Source organism: Equus caballus, chromosome 8 (genome assembly GCF_041296265.1).
Source record: "Equus caballus isolate H_3958 breed thoroughbred chromosome 8, TB-T2T, whole genome shotgun sequence".
NCBI classification, from domain to species: domain Eukaryota; kingdom Metazoa; phylum Chordata; class Mammalia; order Perissodactyla; family Equidae; genus Equus; species Equus caballus.
In genome coordinates this window covers 75,515,174-75,532,358 of record NC_091691.1, presented here as the reverse complement: position 1 = coordinate 75,532,358, position 17,185 = coordinate 75,515,174, and the positions used below count along the sequence as shown (strand labels likewise).

General features: G+C 50.5%; 1 protein-coding gene and 1 long non-coding RNA gene across 10 annotated transcripts in view; one reads left to right on the top strand and one right to left on the bottom strand.

Annotated features, from left to right (window-relative positions):
- Nucleotides 1–255: 255 nt before the first annotated feature.
- LOC138925409 (uncharacterized) lies at nucleotides 256–5,299 on the bottom strand. Its single transcript, XR_011441524.1, has 3 exons — nucleotides 4,362–5,299; nucleotides 3,865–4,023; nucleotides 256–1,741 (listed from the first exon to the last, which is right to left on the bottom strand). It is a non-coding gene; the product is annotated as an uncharacterized lncRNA (long non-coding RNA).
- Nucleotides 5,300–5,694: 395 nt separating this feature from the next.
- Nucleotides 5,695–17,185, top strand: part of ZBTB7C (zinc finger and BTB domain containing 7C) — a 348,185-nt gene continuing 336,694 nt past the window's right edge. For 3 of the 9 annotated variants that reach the window (XM_070275649.1, XM_070275646.1, XM_070275647.1), the window contains exon 1: nucleotides 5,754–5,922. The gene's annotated coding sequence lies outside the window, so the exon portion shown is untranslated. Of the gene's footprint in view, nucleotides 5,923–17,185 lie in introns of all 9 variants that reach the window. The other 6 variants (XM_070275654.1, XM_023647771.2, XM_070275653.1 and 3 more) reach the window with 6 other exon arrangements.

Below are 17,185 nucleotides of genomic sequence, written 5' to 3'. Positions count from 1 at the left end.
ATTCTTGCTATGACTGGACTAGACAGGATGAAGACAGGGCCCAAGGGCGAGGTCTAGTCGAAAAGAGGGCTCTGAGGAGCCTGTCCAAAACTTAGTCAAGGATGGAGTCTGTTACTCTATATGAGCCATAAGTGTATAGTCATTTAAAATAAGAAATGAAAATTGATAAAATTTCTTTTTGATAATAAAAATACCCTCCTCAGAGATATAACAACTGAATGCAATGTGTAATCCTGGACTGATTGCTGATCAGAATTTATTTATTTTTCATTTTTTTTTAACTTTTTATTAAGATTATGGTAGTTTACAATCTTGTGAAATTTCAGTTGTACATTATTGTTAGTCATGTTGTAGGTACACCACTTTACGCTTTGTGCCCTCCCTCCACCTCCCTTTCCCCTGGTAAACACCAATCAGTTCTCTTTGTCTGTATGTTTAACTTCCACGTATGAGTGGAGTCATACAGAGTTCGTCTTTCTCTATCTGGCTTATTTCACTTAACATAATACCCTTGAGGACCATAATACCTCAAGGTCCACGCATGTTGTTGTGAATGGGACGATTTTATCCTTTTTTATGGCTGAGTAGTATTCCATTGAATATATATACCATATCTTCTTTATCCAATCATCAGTTGATGGGCACTTAGGTTGCTTCCATGTCTTGGCTATTGTAAATAGTGCTGCGATGAACATAGGGGTTCATGGGACTTTTGGAATTGCTGATTTCAAGTTCTTTGGATAGATACCCAGTAGTGGGATGGCTGGGTCATAGGGTATTTCTATTTTTAATTTTTTGAGAAATCTCCATACTGTTTTCCATAGTGGCTGCACCAGTTTGCATTCCCACCAGCAGTGTATGAGGGTCCCTTCTTCTCCACAACCTCTCCAACATTTGTCACTTTTTGTTTTGGATATTTTTGCCATTCTAACAGGTGTAAGGTGATATCTTAGTGTAGTTTTGATTTCCATTTCCCTGATGATTAGTGATGATGAGCATCTTTTCATGTGTCTATTGGCCATCCATATATCTTCTTTGGAGAAATGTCTGTTCATGTCCCCTGCCCATTTTTTGATCGGGTTGTTTGATTTTTTGTTGTTGATATTTTTCATTTTTGCCATTAGCGAGACAACTGGTAAAATCTAAATATGGTTTACATTAGATAAGAGTATTGATGGCAATTTCCTGATTTTGACTATTACATAAGAGAATGTCCTTGTTGTTAGAAAACACTTACTGAAGAATTTGTTGGTAAAGGAGCATCATATCTTCAAATGGTTTCGGAAAAAGTAATATGTGTATATAGAGAGACGGCAGGATAAAGCCAACGTGGGAAATGTTTGCAGTTGGGGAATCAGGGGAAAGGTATACGGAAATTCTCTGCACTGTCTTTGTAATTTTTCTGAAAATCTGAAATTATTTCAAAATAAAGAGAGAGAGAGGGAAACCAGCTAAATTTAAAGGACAGAGTCAAATGCCACATTTTTTGGGAAGTTTCTCTCAACTAGGATTGCACCTTGCCCAACCTGTCACCTGGTAACGTAGACTGCTGTTTCTTGAAATTCCCTTCAGTCTTGATTTCCTCAAAGCTTCTTCTCTCTTTCTCCTCTAGAGGCAGCACTACAGGACGGGAGGCTGATGAATTCTGGAACTCACAAACCTGGGTCCCAATGCAGCCTCTGCCACTTCCCGGCTGTGGGAACTTGGTCATCACTGCCACTATTGCTGTCAGATTTCTCATCTATAAAATGGTCATAACGAAATATGTCATACAACTGTCATGAGGAGCATATAACAATGCATGCCGTGAGTTCTGATTCTACAAGGAGCTCTGTCAACGTTAATTCCCTTCCTTCCCCTTCTCTTGAATCAGCCTCTCTCCACTTTTGAGACATAGGTAAATCTTTGAACCCAATTCTCGGATAATTTCTGTAAACTTTATTCCAATTACTAATATTTACAATTTACAATGTGCTCTACAGTCCTGGACACACAGTAGCCCCTTAATGAACGTTGTTCCTGGTGCAACACTAGGCACACCTTTTCTCATCTGGTCGTTCCAGCATCCTTATGGAGCAGAAAAGGTACCATTATTGTCCCCTTTTTTCAGATTTTTAAACGGAGGCAGTGAGAAGATGAATGACAAACTTTTCCAGGTTACGTGGCTAGTAAGGAGGAGAGTCTGGTAGGAGCCAGTAAATTCTGTTATTTATGGCAAAGTTTACAGTTGCACTTACATTCAAACAAGTAAATTGCAAATGAGCCTTACAAAGTTCACTGGATCTTCGTCCTTATGTGTTACCATGTAAGCATTCGATCATCCTAAATTGATTTTTCATTCATTCTGTTTATCAGCCTTTTAATAAGCCCCTATTAGGTACAGAGTGTGTGTTAGGCACTGAGGATACCAAGACGGGTAAGGAGCTCAAGCCTTGTGGGAAAAAAAAGACAACCCAATAAAAATTGTAAAGGCAGTGTAATAGCTGCTTTCTTTAAAAATAGCCTATAATGCCACTAATGCAGACCATTCTCGTCCTGGTTGCTCTTAAATCTATAAAAGTTTTGCCTGGCTGAATAATATTCCATGTATATACACACCACATTTTCTTTATCCATTCATCCATTGTGGGACACTTAGGTTGTTTCCATATCTCGGCTATTGTAAATAATGCTGCAATGAACACGGGGTTGCATATATCTTTTCAAGTTAGTGTACATATTCCATATATACAATGGAATATTATTCAGTCATAAAAAGGAATGAAATCTTGCCATTTGTGACAACATAGATGGACCTTGAGGGCATTATGTTAAGTGAAATAAGTCAGACAGAGAAAGACAAATAAAATATGATCTCACTCATATGTGGAATCTAAAAAAACACACATACAAAAAACCACAAATAAACCAAAAACAAGTTTACAGATACAGAGAAGAGATTGGTGGTGGCCAGAGGTAGCCAGAGGTGGGCAAAATGGGTAAAGGGAGTCAAAAGATACAAACTTCCAGTTATAAATAAATAAGTCCCGGGGAGGTAATGTACACCATGGTGACTATGGTTAATAATACTGTATTGCATATTTGAAAGTTGCTAAGAAAGTAGATCTTAAAAGTTCTCATCATAAGAAAAAAAATTTTGTAACTATGTATGGTGATGACGTTAACTAGACTTATTGTGATGATCATTTTGCAATACATACAAATATCAAATCATTATGTTGTACACCTGAAACTAATATAATGTTGTATGTCAATTATTTCTCAATTAAAAAAACGTTTTGCCTGTGGTGACAATGTTCTCACTGTGGCTCACCGTCGGGAACATGTAACATCTGCTCTGAGCCAACTGTACCCAGAGAAGGGAGGAGAGCCTTTGCGACTTAGAGGCATTTCTAATTTAGTACCCACATCTCTCTTTTCTCAGACAAAACACCCTTTCCATGGCCGTAGCTACCCTCTCTCCCGGAATTGCATTCCTGTCATCCACAGGTGTTTTGCCGTTCCAGGCTTGGCTTTTCCAGGTACTCCCTAAATGCACCTCATGCTTCCAGCTTAGAAGCCTGACCTTATCAGCTGGGTCAGCAGTGCTCCAAATTGCTGAAGACCCTTTAATGAAAGGAAGCGAGACAGACAACTCAATTTAGCAGGGAGACAGACAACCTAATTTGGGAGGGCAGTGGCTCTCAGCGTGCTTAGAGCAGGGACATTATTTTGTCACTGGAAGCTCTAGCAACTTGGAAGCCTCACATCCTGAATCTGAAAATTTCTTCGTTTCCAGGACAGACTTCCCTAGACTTCTATGAGGCTTTGAACAGTTTGGATAAGGTGATTGTTCAAACTGTCGAGTGAATGACATTTACTTACTAGGAAAAGCCAGGCCTCTGGCAAATGAAACACGATGTAAACAACCCGATTGTTCCAGATCCCCCTTTCACGTTTGCGCCTAGCTTTCCGCTGTCACGTCCTATTCCAGAGGGTTTTCCCTTGTTTTCACTACTCCCAACATGGTTTCTTGCAATGCGTCTGTATTACACGAATGAATGAAAGAAAAGCAAAAAATCCCAATGAGCAACACGGGGAAGAAGGGCCAAGCAAAAGGTGTCCACAATGTTATTTTTGCGAATCCTGTAAAGGACGTCATCGAGTATCTCCAACATTAAAAGACACTACCCAGACAGCAGCAGCCCCGCAGCCCCTTCAGTAGACGTTGGCCAGCCCGCTTACGAATCCCAGGAGGGAGGGATTCGCTTTCTCGCCTATCCTGAGCGCCGCGCGACTCAGGTAGGCGCAGCCCCTGGAGGAGTTTGAGGACCGCAAACTTTCCCGCGTCTGAGGGAGGAGTCCGGAGAGGACCTGCTTACGTCGGCGGGTACAGTCGCAGAAGCCGCTCCGCGGCGAGCAAGGGTTCCTATGGCTGCCGGGAGCGCGGAGGAGTGGGTTGCAAAAAGGTAGAGGGAAAAGCCAGCTCCTGTGCGCCCTGGCCTGCCGGTGGCCAGAACGCCTGCCCGAGAGCGGCCTCGCCCGCGACCGTTCACGCCGTCCCTCCAGGCCTGGGACCACTCGCTCCCCCGCTCCCCGCCTCCTCATCCCGCGGATGGGCCCTTTGCGCTGTCCGTCACCGCTTTGCGCTGCGCGTCCCACGGAGACTCTGGAGCGGGTAGGTACCGTATCCGCGGGGGCGGGCCTCGGCGGGACGGGGCGGAGCCAAGCCGCCCCGAGGCCCGCCCCTTGGCTGTGTAGTTTGGTGATTGGATGCTTCCGAAGGCCGCCTTCTAGGCCGTCCAGGGGAGTGACCGGTGGCCCGAGGCCGGTCCCTGGCGCGCGGGGTGCGGGGTGCGGGGATCCTGGCCGGCGGGGTGGGGAGCGGAGGGGGGGACCCTGTGCCGAGAGGCCTCTAGGGCGGGATTGCCCGCCGGGATTCGGGCACCCTGGAGCGCTGCAAGCCTGTGGTCTCTCGTGTTGGAGAGGTGTCTTTCTGAGCTCTCTGGAATTCCGAGAGCATTTGGGAAACTTCTCGCGCCCACTCCTTGCTCCCTACTTTCGGCTGGGGAAGCACTTGCTGAGTTGTTTTATTTCCTCCCCCAATCGGACTTTGTAAAAATAGCCGTGCGCCGGGGCAACCGAGCCAAGCTCTGCCGCCCCGCTGCCCCGTGCCGGGTGTGGACCTAAAAATACCCGGCTGTCGGGAGCCTGTGCTCCGGGTGCGGGCGGGTCCGGCCGGGCCGCAGAGGGCGTCTGGAGACCGGAGAAACAGCGGCCGCCTGGCCCTTCGCCTCGGCCGGGGCTGTCCCTTTAAATCCTGGAGGAGGCAAAGAGAAAAAAGGAAAGAAAGAAAAAAGATGCGGAGCCCCGAGTGGATGGTGGCTCTGCCCGGCCCCCCACTCCGCCCCCGCGCCGGGTCCTGACTGCCGCCCGCCGCCTCTGCCGGTCCCGGGCGCCCCCTGCAGCGCCGCCCCCCGCCACAGTTACTGTCAGAATAGAAATTAAACGCAGCCGAGGAGGAGGTTGAGACGCAGCAAGTGCATGTGTGGCAGGGCGGGGAGGGGGGCGCCGAGGAGGGGGCGGGCGCGAGGGAGAGGCGACCGCAGACATCCGGGCCCTTTAGCCCAGTGCGCCCCCGGAGCCGGTGGCGCGGGCAGCGCGGGCGCAGGGCGCGGGGCGCGGGGCTGACAGCCGCGGCGCGGGAGGCGGGGCGCGAGGAGGGCGGAGGCGCGGGGAGGGAGGAGCTGCCCGCCCGCCCGCCGCCGCCGCTCGGCTCCACACCCGCCGGCGCAGCCCCGCCACGAGACTCTGACAGCGCGCGGCCCGCGCTGCTCGGGCGCACAGGGACGGACGGACCGCGGCGGCGGCGGCGAGGGAGGACGCGAGGACCACGGCCCGGCGCCAAGTGCGGGAGGCGCGCGGGTCCGGCGGCGCGCAGAGGTGAGTGGCTTCGCGCCCCGGGCTGGGGCACCGGCTGTGAGGGTCGCGGTCTCCCCCGCACCTCGGCTGCCGAGGCGGGTCTGGGGGTCGCGGGGCTCCCGGAGGGCGGCTCTGCATCGCCAACGCCGAAGGCTGTCTCGGGGGCTGTTGCTAGGAGGCCGGCAGTCCGCGCGCCCTGGGGCGCCGGCGGGGACAGGGGCGCCCCCAGCGCGGTGGGCAGGAGGCGGGGGGCTGCGGTGGCTATTCAGGGGCTCCGTGCGGCAGCCATGCAACGGGAGGAGGCGGGAGGAGGGAGGGAGGGAGGAGGGGAGAGCCAGAGGAGAGCGAGCCAGCGAGCGGGCGCCGCGCCTCCTGGCTGGCACCGCGGCCCGGAGCGAAGTGGCGCGCGGGGCTGGAAGGGAACTTCTGCGGGCGCGTGCGGCCCCGGGCTCGGCGGCGCCTCCCGACCGGGGCAGGGCGGGCCTGTCGGCAGCCACAGGTGGTTTCTGCCAAAAGTTTTACCGCACTTCTGCCAGGAAGGCGCTGGAGCATTTTGGAGAGTGACAGTTTCCTGAGACTTTGGCACCCGCACCTCACGCTGTCTTATCTTGAAGATTAGAAAAGGGGCTGGAAAGTCTGGGATTCCGCACCTCGCGACGCGGCTCACGGGCTTCGTGGCGGTCCCTGTCGGAGGTGGCACCTTTGCGGGACCCTAAGACCCATTCTGCTGTCCGCTTGGGAAGTTGCGGGAAATGGGCGCGCGCGCACGGTTCCTCCGTGCCTAGGGGAAGTTAAGCCGACGTCAGCCCGGTACCTGTCACCCGCACGGAGCAGCGCAGGATCTCTTCCTAGGAACTGCGCGCATCTTCGCTCGTGGTGCGCGCATCTCTAGCTCCTTTGAAAGCAAATTGTCTCGGGCCGCTGTGCTGCTTTGTTTTTCGGGCTGGTTGTCTGTTTTCATTAGAAGGAGGGCCAGGAGGAGCCAAGGAAAAGCGAAGCGGCAACAACTCTCGTTTCCTCTGAAACCAGCCGTGGAGGCTGGTACCCAAGCCTAGGCGGCGAGGGTCCAGGACCGAGGGGAGCCAGGAATCGGTGGCGTGTGCCGCCTGCCCGGGGAGCTTCACCGGACCTTTCGCAAGGCTAGGGCTGGGGTTTCCGGAGCCTCTGGGACATGGAGAGGCATGAGGATGGGAAGGGAAGAGTCCTCAGAAGAGGAAGATGTGCTGTGGTCAGCTCTGGGAAAGAGGCTCCAAGAAGTCCGGTGGTTTGGCCCCGTTCCTCATTGGCCGTGTTGACGAATCCAGGGCAGTGAGGTTAGAACCACCCCGGTAGGTCCCTCCTGGGCTGAAAGAAGTCATTATCCCCGGAGTGGGTCTGATACCCGACTGTTGCAAGTTTGTGCAGAGCTACATGCGAGTTGGAGACACTCAGTCCTTCATTCTCCTTGGTGCTGCTCCGGCTCCCTCTTCTCCCAACCCCAGCAAGCACCTGAGCAGAAAGCTGCTTTAAGGGGTCACAGAATTTTGGAGCTGAAAGACATCCTAGGGGTATCGGGAGCCCTCCTTTTACAGATGAGGAGACACTGGCCCCAGGAAGGAAAATGACCCATCACAATGGTTAGAGGCCTAGGGAGACTAGAAATGACATCAGCCTCCCAGGCCAGGGTGGAGAGAGTTCCCTCAGCAAGGCCTTGTAGGGCCTGAGATCAGAAATGCCACCCCCACACCCAAGCCCATCACAGGCTCATTATCTGGTAGTTTCTAGGTCTATGCTTGCCAGCTAATGTGGTGTATTTCCTGTCCTCTGCCTTTGCCTTAAAAAAATCAAGACTGTCACTGCAGATTCCAGTCTGACACTGTCCCAACTTTTCATGCTCCCTCCTCACCCCAGATTCCTCAGAATCCTTTTGTAACATAATGTGGCTTGATTAGCCAAGATGAGTTTGCAGCTTGTCTCACAGTGAAGCACCCACTTTCTGTAGAATGCCAGAACTCTGTTTTCCTGGTAATTAGGTTTTACAGATATTTTTGAAAGGGAGCCCAATTCTGGATCAATTACACTTGGACACAAATGCTGTGCTGTTGTGGATACCAAATGAGAGAGATGAGCAATTATCTGGGGGTGTTGGAATAAATGTTGTTATGAGTATTTGACACAGCTATTAGACATCAATGAGTGGGTTTTCAGTAAACGTTTTTTGTGTTGTATTTTATTGAGCAAACAAAGTGTCTTAATTAAAAAGAACTGCAAGTTGGCCACTTAGATTTTAGCCACTTGTTTCTTACCAGTGTGTCTGGGTGGGAGGGATTTGAATGATAAACAGAATGATTGTTGGGAGAACTCCCCCCTCTCCAAACCAGAATATTCTAGGAAATGCTTATCCTTCAGTCTGTAATGTCATGTACAGTCCAGCGGACCCATATTAACTCAGAATAGCTCTGGGTGCGGTGTGTGTTAATCTGTATTAGTCAGAAATGACTTGTAAGAGGATATTTTGTAAGTTTTACTGTTTTCAAGGGCATGCAGTATCAAGAATTCAAGGCTGATGCAATGTCACCGAGTATAATTCTTCTGCTTTCATGGACAGATAGGAATCAGTGTCCTCATAGCTGTGCTTGGGGCTCCTGTAGAAGAAACCAAGATCTGGTGTCTTAATAATAATACAATGTTTGGACAGTGCCTTTTCACTTTCATTGCATGCTAGTCTCATCGGCATCCCCGAGTGGTACATAGTTCAGCTCTTTGTCCATCTTACAGATGGGGAAACTGAGGCAGAGAGAGGAAAGTGTGATTTCTGTAACTTCATTTGCTGCATTAACATACTCTGAGCATGTGCCTGGGGTTTCTGGGCTGACCAGAGTATAAGGGGCCCGCTAATAATATTGCCCCTCACCCCTCTCCAGTCCTACAATTACAAAGGGGTGTAGAGGTGTGCTTGGGTTACGGTGCAATTCATGGGAGGCGCCTCACTCCAGTGGGGGCCTGAAGGACTTTTTTCCCCACCCCCGTGTGGGTGAGCGGTTTCCCTCCCTCTTATAGCTGCCTGTGGGAACTTGGGCGAGGAGGGACCAGCTGGCTGAGGCTGGGGCGGGGGTGTGGGATCTGTGCCTGTGTTGGGCTGAAGGAGTCCAGTCTATTTATAACCCCTCCTCCCCTCCTGGCAAGAAGAGACTCAAGGGTCTGGAACCATCCTCGGTGCTGACTTCTCCCTAGGATGGCTGTGCCCCTCTGGAAGAAAACCTGCCATCCAGCCGCATGGCAGGTCTTGGAGTGAACCCTGGCCAGTGGGGGTGGGGGAGGGGGCGTTGGCGGGAAGGAGGGTCCTGCAGGGCTTCTTGGAACTTCAGCTGCTCTGGGGACTTCGGATATAAGGATTTCCTAGAGTCAGTGTGTGTACCTTTTCTCACGTGCTGACCACCGTCCCCTCCCTTGCACAGAATCAGGCACACCCCATAAGTCTCACAGGGCAGAACTTAAGACTCTGCTCAAGTGGGGGAAATTGGCTTTTCTGAATAACGACAACAATGATTTTTATGCAAGAGGAGATTCTGAAAGTGGCAGATTAGATGTGGTTCCCTCTGTGCGCTGCGGCATTTCTCTGTGGTGCTGGTTGAGGAGGTTTGAGGCTGTTCCCTCCTTCCCCGCTCCTACCCCAGACCAGTCCCCAGTGGTCCCCCTCGCCCTGCCACTCTTCATACCAGCACCAAAGTCCTCCTTTGTCTTCAAATAAGCAGTACCTGCCATCCCACCGGTTACAGCTTCCTTCCTGAGACCAGCTGTGTTTTCTCCCTGGGTTGATGGAGGAATGAGGATGGTGGTGGAGGAAGCAGGCAGGGCACTGAGCTGGTCTCTCTGTTTAACGCATTGGAGTGATTTAATCCACCCATGGGAACCATCTCTGGGGTTCACAGCAGGTTTTACCGGGGAGAGAAGACTTAAGTGGAAGGCCCTCCTTGGAGAGATGGGCGCTGGGCAACTCCTGGCTGAGGGTGGTGCCTGGTGAGCCTGGCGTAGGCTCCTCAGGCTGCGGCTTTTGAGGGCAGGGCTGTATGTTGCTCATCTGCACATCCTCAGCGCTCAGCACATGGTCTGGGCATGGAAAATGTTTGCTGAGCCAATGCTGAGGGCTGGACACAGGTGGATGGGTAGACGAGTTTGCTTCCTCATTGCCATCAGCTGTGCTCCTTGGCACTGAGAAGGGAGTTGTGTCGGGAGGGCAAGGACGTAGCCGCAGAGTGTGGATGAGATGAGTTGGGGTTCCACAGGCATTGTGAGAGCCCTGGACCAAGCTGATTGGCTCCTCCATTTCACTAGAAATGCTGGGGGCACCCAGTTGCTGACTCAGTGGACAACGATGAAGTCCTCTCTGGGCTGTCATGGCACAATCCAGCCTCACAGAGCAGGCAGAGTGAGCTTTCTTCCTAAGGCAGATGGGCCACTCCTTTGCCTACCCTCCTGTGGGCATGCCTGGGGCTGGCCCCTGCCTACCTCTCTGACCCCACTCCAGTCCCCTATATTCCACCCTCCCAGATCTTTTTTATTCCTTGAACACACCAAGCCCGTGTGTTTCTCCTCGGCTGTTCTCCTTGTCTGGAATACCCTTCCCTCAGATCTTCCCCTCGTTGGCTTCTCCTTGTCATTTAGATCTCAACTGAAACAGCTCCCTGTGTTGTATTCTTCACTGCACCCAACTCCATCTGAGATGTAGTCTTGTTCATTACTCCTCTCTCCCACTAAAATGTAAGCTCCCTGAGGGCAGGGACCTTGTCTGTTTTGCTCCCCTTGTATCCTCAACACCAGAACAGTGCCTGGCACATAGCAGTGCCCGAGGAAATAGTTGGAGAGTGGACATGCCACTGAGTGCCGGGGGGTGTATGAAGATCGGTCAGCCAGGGGCTCTGCCCTCCGGAGCTCTTCAACCTAGAGGCAGAAATAAAGCTTGTTCATACAAACGGTGATGTGTGGCAGGAAGGGAATGTGGCATTCAAGGGGAATGGCCCAGGAGGGCCATGGTCAAGTGGTGTTAGTGCTGATTTGACAAGGCTGGTTGGCTCAGGTGAAGGGGGTCTTCGTTCAGATGTTATGTTAGGAATTGGGGAGCTCTGGAAGCTGACCCCCGTCCAGGACTGAAGTTCCTCCAGCTCACTTGGCTGCCATTTCTCTCTCTCCCTCTCTGTTTATTTACTTCTCTGGTGAGCAAGAGTTCCAAGCATAATGCCATCCTTGGAGAGTCAGGAATGTTGTGTTTTTCCACCCGCTCCATTCATTCGCAGCCTCCTCAGAACAGCTGTGGACAGCTGGCAGCCAGCGTGGGTACAGGGAGGGGTTCTCTTCGGGGCCGAGGGGTACACTGGGCCCTGCAGGAATGGGGAATTTCATTTGTGTTTCACACCCCGCTGGTTTCCAAACCCCACTGAAACGGTGCCTGTAAAAACAGATTCATGAGGAAATTAAAAAACTATTAGGTTCAGTTTACTGCTTATTTTCTGATTATAAAAGCAATAAGAGTCATGATAGAAAATCTGGAAAATATGAAAAGGTGTAAAATTAGAAGAAAAAACTGCTACAACACCCTAATTTTGGTGTATTTCCTTCCAGTCTTTTTTCTGTACCCGCCATCTCTCTCTCCCTCCCCCCCAACTTGTGCACGCACACATGCGCACACACACACACACGTAAGTATCATTAGGATTAAACATGGTTCCCTAAAACTTTTTAAACCCATGCCATCTTTTAATAAACAGGAAGGTTTCTTTCTCTTGGGAGTCTGAGACATTCCTACTGTAAATCACTGATATTTAGAAGAAAATGTATTTTTCAAGTCTCCTCACGGGCTGAGATCTCAGCAAGCTTTACCTTCTGTAGTTTAGAATTAGGAAAATAGTCTCCCACCTTGTCCCTCTCCACCCCCAACACATCGAGCTCGGAAATACTTTTCACTCCTCATCTCTCTCCATCTCCGTGTTAGGAGCTACTGGTATATGGTGTTGCAAGCTGTCTGCTTACTGAGCATTCTCCTGCGTTTACCAATGCCATGATGTTCTTTAGAAACATGTTTTAATGGATTTGTAGCATTCCTTCAAGTAATGTATCAAAGCTTATTTAACCATTACCAAATAACGCCCAGTGCCCATTCACTAATCGTTCCTTGACCTAAAAATAAGAAGAGCAGGAGAATCTTGGGAAATTTGAACTCCTATCGTTGGATTAGTGTTTAGGGCATCACTGTTTGGGGATGACCTTGGCTCCTTCAGGACGGCCTTGTCGCCATCACTGCCGTGTGCCCAGGGCCTAGAAGAACAGCCGGCGCACAGTAGGTACTCAGGAAGTATTTTGCTGGATGAATGGAATACCGAATCCTTCCTGTGGGAGGTGACCCTGATTAAGCCGGCAGATGTGAAGGCCTCTGTTGGGAGTGCGTTTGGCTGGTGGCGGAGCGCAGGCTCTGGGGGTGAAGGGTGGGGAAGAGCATCACTTCCTGGGAAGGAGAGTAGGAGAGAGGCAGCATGGGAAGCGGCTCTCTGACTCAGTTGATGGGTTTTCAGATGACGTGAAGTTAAGTTTGATATGAATCTTGATATAGGGGCTAGAGGCACTCACCTCCCTGAGACAGGAACTGGGGGGCACCCAGGCAGGAGGAGTGGGGTGTGTGGAGAGAGTGAGGACAGTTTTGCCAGCAGGGATGAAGGGGTGCAGCCCATCCAGGGAATGGCAAGAGATGGAAACCCTTCAAACAGGTAGCTCCTCAGGAGCCCAGAACCTAGTCCCAGGAGAGGATGGTTCTCAGGGATCATGGGAGCCCTCCCTGCCTCAGGCAGGTATCATCCCCATACTGCGGATGAAGAAACTGAGGCCTCGAGACGTTAAGGCATGGTGAGGAGCATGGGTTTGGGAGCTGAGCAGCCCTGAATCCTGTGGCTTGGCCACTTTCCTGAGGTTGCCTCGGGCACATTACTTGACCTCTCTATGCTTTAGTTTCTCATCAGGTAAATGGTGATAACCAACCTCACAGATGGTTGGGAAAATGAGATGAGATAATACACAGGAAGTGCAGCTCCTGACGAAGAATGAGGAGTCCATCCATGGAAGCCGCCATCATTCGTGTGTTGTGTGAATTTCTGGTCCTAACCTGAAGGGAGAGGAGAGAGAAGACTGAGGATTGGTGCCGAAAGACATCCAAGACCTTGTTTTCTTCCTCCTCCTTCTCCCGAGAGAACCCTGGACTTACTTCAGGGAGTGAGTTCTGGGAAAGGTGACTGTTGGAAGCCGCTGGTCACTCGTAGAGAGGGTTAACATTTCACTGGCACCAGAATCCTCCCCTCCTTCCCTGCCTCCCGCAGAAGGGAAGACCTACTTCTGAAACCATCCTGAGGTTTCAGAGGCACAATCTGGATGTCCCTGGCAGGGGCACACTGTTTACTCCTTAATGCCTGGGCAAGAGTTGGTCTTTCGAGTAGAGGATGTCTGGCCACACAGAGCATGGGATGTGGGACAGGTCATCTCTGCTGATTGGGAGCTCAGTGGGAAAGCACCATAGGACCTGGAACAGCGCAGCCTAGGGAACATACGATGTAAGCTGTCCGTGTCATTTAAAATTTTCTAGTAGCCACATTTTAAAAAAGTAAAAAGAAATGGGTAAAATGAATTTTAGTAAAGTATCTTACTTAACCCAATATATCCAAAATATTATTATTTCAACATGTGACGTTAGTCACATGTCAAGTGCTCAGTAGCCCCCTGGGGACAGGGCAGTGAGCTTGGGGCACAGGTCGGGGGGGCCAGTCTCGGGGAGGCTGGAGCTTCTGGGTGTGCTCTTCAAGGTGAGGGAAGGCAGCTGGGCCTCTGGCAGGGAGTGTTTCAAAAGCAAGCAAATGAGGGAAGCAGCAAAGGGTTGTGAGACCTGACTTGTGCCTTGGCCCAGTGATGGACATATTGTGTGTTCCACTTTTGTGGGCCTCAGTTTCCCCATCTGCAAAATGGGGTCACATTATCTCTAAGAGCCATTTCAGCTCTGGTGTGCTCTAATTCCTGAGAGAGAGACATGGAAAGCAAATTTAGCCATTTCCTAATTTGGAAGAGGGTGGAGGTGGGGCCGGAGAGAAAGTCTGGGCAACAGAGAGGACTGCTGGGCCCTGTGTTGCAAAGCATCTCCTCAGAAAGTTCTGTCTGGACAACTTAGACGTGTGAGCCTCTCTGAGCATGGACAATATCCAGTCACCACCATTGAGATGCCTTTTATCAAGAGTGTGTTTTAGGGATGGAGGGGGTGGACGTTAACGATTATTTTTAAAAAGTGACATGTTTTCATTGTCTTTACATCCTAAAGCTTCCTCTTGTTGCTGGGTCATCCCAGATGGCAGCCATAAAAGAGGGGAGGGGCCCCACAGGAAATATTAGAACAAAAAAGGAAATATTTCAGCGCTGTCATAAATGGGCACTTGGCCTGTTTGGAGAGGATGTGGGGAGAGGGAGGAAGAAAGCAGCAGGTGTGTCTGGAGGGACGGGTGTGTCCGAGAAGGTATTTTAAGCTCCTGAAGTCAGAGGCACTGGTTTCATGACACCCGTGAGGAGAGATTTGAGGTTTTTATCTCCCTGCCACAGACTTCTGGGGGCAGTGGGGAGAAGGAAACTGTCTCTCCTTTTTAAGGAATGGCTCTTCTTTTTAAATTAGATTCTCACTAAGTAACTAGTTGTGTCTACCAGAGGACCCTCCCCTCTCCCACACAGGCAAGAATGCTGTATGAGCGGGTCCAACCATTTCCATTCACGAATGAGGAAACCGAGGGTCAGAGAGGCCCCACCACTCCACCCCCCAAGGTCACCAAGAAAGGCAGCAGAGGAGCCGATGCCAGAGCCCACAGCTCCCACGACGTCCTTCGGGCCACACAAGGGTGCCTCCTCGTTTTTTTGTCTCCTCTGCAGTTGACAGATGACTCAACAGCTGCCCTGAACCATCTTTAAATGAGGATTTCTCTTTCGTGTTTTCCCAAACTAGATTTTTTATTGCTTTTCCACACATTGTTTGCTTTGAATTTTTAATTTAATTTTTTCGAATAGGTCAATGCTTACATGGTTTAACGTTCAAAGGGTACAAAAGGGTGTTCTAAGCGAAACGTCTTCTCTCACCCCATTCTTAGTTCCCTCACCCTGAGCAACCACTGTTGCGGTTTCTTCCATTTAAAGATATTTTGTGCATATCCAGGACAACGTGGATGTATGTGCACTTACATGAGCATGTGTAGTCTCAATTTTTTTTACCCAAATGGAAGCATATCATATACATTATATTTCACTTTACATTTTCCACTCAACATGATGGGGCTATCCGACTGTAAAGAATTTCATTCCTTTTTGTTTGTTTGTTTGGGCTACATGGATTCCATTGTGTGGCTATACTGTGCCTTGACTTATTTAACCGGTCCCTTACCGATGGATGTTTTGGTTGTTTCCAGTCTTGGTTTTTACCCAGTGATTTTTTAATGAAAGCAATCCTTGAGTTTTCTGAATACAGACAAATTGATAGTGTTCTAAGCTTGCTGACTTATTGTTCACAAGATGCTTCAAAGAACAAAATTGCTTCATTGTTTAAGGATTAAGAGTGGAACAGGGGGCCAGCCCCATGGCCGAGTGGTTAAGTTCGTGCACTCTGCTTTGGCGGCCCAGGGTTTGTTGGTTCAGGTCCTGAGTGTGGACATGGCACCACTCCTCAGGCCGTGCTGTGGCGGTGTCCCACATAGAAGAACTAGAATGACCTACAACTAGGATATACAACTGTGTACTGGGGCTTTGGGGAGAAAAAAGAGAAACAAAAAAAAAAAGAGGAAGATTGGCAACAGGTGTTAGCTCAGGGCCAATCTTCCTCACCGCCCCCCCCTCAAAAAAAAAGCATACTTAAAAGAAAAAAAAAAAGAAAAAGAGTAGAATAAACAATTTTTGCATTGAGCTCCCTGGAAAATGAATCACACATGTGACATTCATTTGTTAAACCATTATTTCTTGAGTTCCTACTATGTGCTGGGCACTGGGTGCTGGGCCAGGTGAGGGGTGGACTGGGAGGAGCAGAGAAGAAGGGGCTTGCAGGATAGCACTCACGTTCTGGGCATGGAGTCAGGGATGGGTGGGGGTGACTTTGATAGGAGATGAGAACAGTTAAAGCAGTATGGGGGCAGCCTTGAAGAAGGGAAATCGAGGCCGCAGGGGGAGTGTTGGGCCCTTTGACTTGGGGATGGGGTGCAGGGTGTCAGGGAGAGGGCTCTGGGCTGCCTGGCTCTGCGTGAGCAGCAGGGTTTCCTAACCACAGCTCATGGCACCGTGTCCTTGGTCCCTTTCAGCTGCCTCTCTTGGTTACTGTTCATCTGCAGAGTCCTCCAGGGAGCAGGGTCTGGGACCTTGGCTCAGCCAGGCAGACTCTGCGTGTCCTTGGTGTGTTTCTTCTGACCTTGAGGGGCCCTGGAACCCCTCTTTATCCCAGGGAAACAGGGCTGACTTCAGTCTGGGAAAGCAAGGCTCTCTCTCAGGCCAATCCCTTCTCAGCAAATGGGCAGTGACAGCAGAGCAGCCCTGTGGACAGAGGGGGCTGTGGTCAGTGGGGAGGAATCAACCCCACTGTGTTGAAGGGGCACACTTGCCCTGCTTGAACTGGAGATTCCAGGTCTGACCCTGTGTGTACTCAGCTCCATGTTCCGATTGAAGGACCTCTGCTTCTCAGGAACACTGGCCCCAGTCCTGGCAGCCTGCCCTCTTGGGGGGCTCGGAATGCTTTCTGGAAGCAGCCCAGGGAGTGTGGCCCTTCATCAGTGGTTTGAAGGCAACATACTAAAGTTGCCAAAGAGTTGCAGATTGGCCCTGGGAACTACCTGTGAGGAAGAATCTTTGCTGCTTTTGTGTGTGTGCAAGGAGGGAAGCTGGGATCCCCCAGAGAACACTGGGTGCACTGGAGCCCCCACTGTGTCTGCAGCCCTGGGTGAAGTCCTACAGGGGATCAGAAGCCCAAGACGTGGTCTTGGCCTCAAGGATCTGAAAATCTGGTTGGGAAGATGATGATGTTTATGAGACATATATGAGCCTCATGCCGAAGGGCTAAATGATGTAGTTAGCTTGTGAGGGCTGTGAGGCTTAAAGAAAAGAGAGGTTGGGTGCCTGGAGTTGGCAGGTTGTGAGACTTCAGATGAACTTGAGGAGGATGAGCATTGACATCAGTTTAGCAACTGCTACATGGCAGGCGCTGCTGCGTGTGATACACCCATTAATTCTCACAGTAACTTCCAATTAGATGTTACTGTTC